Raw genomic sequence first — 5,164 nt, 5'->3', positions numbered from 1 at the left:
AAGGGAACCCAGGCTCTCTTTTGAAGGAGAGGAAAGTGGGGAAGATGGGGAAAGTAGGAAGGTACAACTTACAACAAGTAGTAAGCTTGCATAATTGGTCTAGATGTACAACTTATAACAAGTAGTGAGCCAGCAACTCAATCCTCCATAATTGGTCTAGATGTACACCCATGGTCATTGGTAGTGCAAACATTTGTAGTTAGTCTATTAATATAGGGGAGACTATAGAGGAAAAGGTTAGTGTTAATGTAATAGACAAAGGCTAAGATGAATGTAGAGCAAAGTGTAGAATAAATGAACTTCCATGTACTAAACAAATTTTGGAATAAAGCAATCATCTATTTTGCCTTCATTATTGCATACGAACATTTTTGATGAGTTTGTTTATATATGTAAAGGCTATACTTTGACACCAACGAGATATATATATACACCACCTATCCTTTATGTCTTAAGATCAAAGTTACTCTATGGAATTGGATGCTTAAAGTAATTGATTAATCATAGTAAGTATTTGGCTAATCACAACAAGAATTTAGACATTTCCGCCAAATTTGGTTTTCAAGAAAAAGCTTTTAAAATGTAGCAATATAGTATTCGACACTTTCAAACTTTTCTTTGGTCCAACTAAAAAAATAGATTTTACACATCCAAAAATGTTGACTAATGTATCAGTCAAAGCTACTATTTCCTAACTTTGGTCTACCATTTCTTGTAACAAGTACAACTATATTTAGTAAAATAAAAGATAAATTCATTAATTTTTTCCCAAAAAAAATTCGTGTGTGTGTGTGTGCACGCATGTGAGCGTATCTACGTGCATGCATACATGCACATGCGTGTGTGTGTGTGTGTGTGTGCACGTGCACATTCGCATGTGTGTGTGTGTGTGCATGCGTGCGTGCACACACGTGCATATGGTGCAGGGTAGTACACAATACATGCCTATGGGGTGTTAGAGGGAGGGAGAGGGGGGGTGGGGGATGGCAAGACATGGGGAAATACATACGGGGAACACAACGAGTGCCTAGAATGGGATGTGGGAATGGATTTTTGGGGTGGGAGGGGTGGGAGAGGGGCAACATCTCTTGCAAAATGCAGCAAGTGCCAAGGGGGTAAAAGGGGGAACTCTCTTGGGCTGGCCCTCTATCTTTGTTTTATTTTTTAGATATGTGCATGGTCGCATCGTTACGAGCTATCTTACATGAGCTTGTTACTCACCCACTTTATGTTGGATTGCTCAATGTTTATAAGACATCAAGGTGGACCCAGTGTGCTTGGGACTAGTGTATTGTAATAAGGAATATGAAGTGGAGAAGGTGCAACGCAACAAAGTGAAAGTGGAGGTGTCACAATTATAGGAGTCCAATGTCACTATTGATGAAAGAAAGAGACAAAAAGTTTACTATGATGTGGCAAGGTTTTTGTCCCAACAAATCAGCTTTGGGGAATTTTTAGCTTTATTAGGCCATTTTGCATCGAAGTGACCCATTTAGTGCTCAAAAAACATGATTTTGGATTTCACCAAGTGATATTGAGTCGAGGGGATTTGTTTTCTTTAATAATCCAAATGAAGAGAAAAGGTCCAATTTTTTTGAATAGTGTGTTGTATAGAAATGTTATTCCCAATCAGTCTCTTGATGCTGGTACAAACATGCGACAAAGTTGGGGAGGATCACGTTGTGATGCTCCGTGTATGAGACCTGGGCTAGAAGCATAACTGCCTTGGCGGCCTTGGCAATCATGGATTTCTCGATTAGATGGATAGGGATGCCACCCCTTTGGATCTTGGTATCATAGTAGATGAAGCCTTGGAGTGGTTGGTCCCATCTGATACAGTGTCTTGTATGGATTGGACATAATGGGAGTCTAAAAGCCCTTCGTAATGGTGCTAGACGTGAAGTGGTAGTACTTTATGTTGCCATCCACATGCAGCCATCTAGTTGTCTTGGTGGCATCTTTGAATTTGTCAACAAAGTGAGTGACCTATTGGAGATTGAATTGGCAAGGGAACCGGTCAGCTACGGATCGAAGGCCCATGGCCTGGATGAGTGGGGCCTTTTGGATCCTAAAGCACTTGGTAGCTAGCCCCATTGTGATAGTACATTGCATCGGTACTGCAAGTGCACTACTACTCCTTGGACACTCTAGAGCTAGTCTATACCGAGAGGAAAGAACCTCATGATCTACATGTTGCATTTTGTGTAATTGTCAATAATGTTGGCATTGGCAAGATGGTGCTTCTTCTGGGGGTGTGATGTCGATTTCTGAGCCGATTGCTTAGGCTTAGTAGTGGGCAAGGCATTGCCATCTAGGAAGGGAGGGGGATGGAGATGGTGCAAGAGCTCAAGGGCATAGTGGAGGGTGGGACGAATGAAGAGGCTTTGCAAGCCGGGGACCTCTTGCTCAAATTTGAATATGATTTCTTCCATGGAGAAAGGGTCAACGACACCCATGGAACTTGTGGAGTCATCCAACATAGAGTAGGTGAGGATGAGAGGTGGTTTGGAAGACAGATGAGTGCTATGGAAAATTTTTGAAATTTTTGGTAGCAACTTGTTACACATAAAATGGATAGTGCAACAAAAATTAAGAAAATTACGTAATTATCCATTTTTTAAAGATGCTTAGCTCAAAGAAAAAAAGATGTAGTTATATCCAAATATCTCTATAATGTGGTGTTTGTACTACCCTTGATATGAAGAAACTAAAGTCTTTGGATGAGCTATTTTTTAGAAGGTCTATAGTTTAATGATGTTAGTAATTCAGGGGATAAGCTTGTTACCCAACCTCAACATTTTAGCAACCTTAAGGGTTTCAATATTCATAGGAGAAATTTTTATGAAGTTGAATTTGGGTCTCTTAATAAGGATGATGAAAGTATCCCCTTATCCTTGTGCAGATGCCAACCATGCCCTAGCACCACTATGTAGGAAATGAATAATCTAGTGTTATTAGTTTGGTCAATGCAAACTCATGCCTCACCCAAAAAAAAAGTTGTTTGCCATAAATGGATAGGATAAAGTCATATGCACAACACCCTATTCATCTTTTTTATATACCTGAGGTGAGTGTTTTATCAACAATACCTATCATTGGATTGCTAGTTAGCAATTCCTTGGGCTACATGGAGTGGTTCTTGGATTGTAGTTAGAAAATTTTTCCTTTTTGTTAGTAGTCTAAGTAATAGTCAAGGATCTACTTTTTCACACTACATGTCAGCAATTTAGGCACTACTAAGTACCACCTCTTTAAGAGAAGAGTCATCTATTTATGTGTCTTAGGATCAAAATTACCTTAGGGAACTAGATGCTTAAAGTATTTGATTAATCATAGCAAGTATTTGTCTAATCACACTAAGAATTGATATATTTCCTCTAATTTTTATTTTGAAAAATAGCTTAGAAAATCATAGCAACATAGTATACATCAGTTTCAAACTTTTCTTTGGTCCAACTTATAATACAGGATTTTACACATCCAAAAATGTTAAATAATGTGTTGATCAACGTTACCATTTCCTAACTTTGGTATACCATTTCTTGTAACAATAAAACTTAAATTTAGTATAAAATAAATTATAAATAAAAATTATGTTTTTTCAAAAAGGTGTGGTGGAGGGGGGGGCTACTAAGGTGAGCTAATAGCTCACCTTAGTAGATCATTAGAACTACTCAAAGATAGTAATGATTAAAGTGAACCCAACAAGCAAGTTGGACCCCTCAAGTCCCTTTTATCTACCCATAACCTTGGAACTCGATTTGGAGAAAAGGAAGGGCCGTAAGATCCCATGAGATATGTTGTCAACCATCTAAATTTAGTGCTAGCTAGTGCTAGTACTAGTAGTTAATGTTGTAACTAGTTAATGCTAAAGCTAGTACTACTGGTAGTATTAGCATTTCTATGTTGCATGGACCATTTGTATACACACTAGCACTTGTAGCAAATAATTGTATCTCTAACATATTTTTTGTGTACTCCTCTGATATCCATGCAGGTTGGATTAGGCTTTACAAAATAGTTTTTTTTAAAGAGTGAATGTTACAAATTCAGTAGGTTTAGAATAAGCCCCACAATAGCAGCTCTGAGTATAACTACAATAATAGTACCTCACAATGTTCTCATGGGTAGACACTCTTGATGACACAAACATAAGGTTTTAGCATAGAGCACCACACATGATCTAGCATGGAGCCATTCAAATCACACTGATGATATTCTAGTCATAACTTTCGATGAGATTTATGAGTGGATAGTGAACCTACTTTGACCTTTTGTTGCCAAAGCGTATGTACAAGAGTATTGTAATTCTGATTTGCACCTCATAGTTCTTGAGAGGATGGAAACAGATGTATCACTCACTTACATGGAATAGACCCCATGTTTAAATCATGCACAATTGTAGGTAAGCCCTCAACATAAGGCTCTTCCATTGATATCAGAACAATTTGATTTTTATGACGTACAACCATCACATTCTTGCATGGATGCAACTCCATTTACTACCACAAAAGGTTATGCGAATACATTGTAGGATTTCACTAATGACCATGCAGATTTGGAAGTTAGTCCTCAATGTGAGACTCTCACATATCCTTTAGCCCGTGGAGATACATTCCTTAGTGTGCCCATCAATTCCTCAATTCCTTAGTGTGCCCATCAACTGATGCTTTCACCTCTAACGTGGAGTATATCATGTCCTTGGACTTAGTTTCTACCACCATTTTAGATCACTAGATTAGTCACATTAGGACATTTTAGCATCGACTCAATTATGCCATTTTGTCCTTGTACTTAGTTTCTACCAAAATTTTAGATCACCAGGTTAGTCACATTAGGACATTCTAGCATCTACTTAGTTATGTTTGGCTTAGTTATCACTACCACTTTAGATCAATAGATCATTCCTTGATATGAGGACATTTACGCATCAATGCAGTCTTGCCCCAATGTAGTGGATATTATTAAGGTATTGGGTTTGAACATAGAGCAACTTGGGGAACCTTTGTGTTCCAACATGCACTTATGGCTGTGTATACAATCCATAATTGATGAAGATTAATGGTTGGATCCAAGACTTTAAATTTTTCTAATAGTATCCTTTAGTAGATCCCATGCCTTAGGAATAGCTTATGCTTTTTCAATTGTATTTCATGCTTCTTAC

This window comes from Dipteris shenzhenensis, chromosome 9 (genome assembly GCF_047967505.1).
Source record: "Dipteris shenzhenensis isolate YYH24624 ecotype China chromosome 9, Dip_SZ_1.0, whole genome shotgun sequence".
NCBI lineage: Eukaryota > Viridiplantae > Streptophyta > Polypodiopsida > Gleicheniales > Dipteridaceae > Dipteris > Dipteris shenzhenensis.
This window is presented reverse-complemented; position numbering follows the sequence as displayed.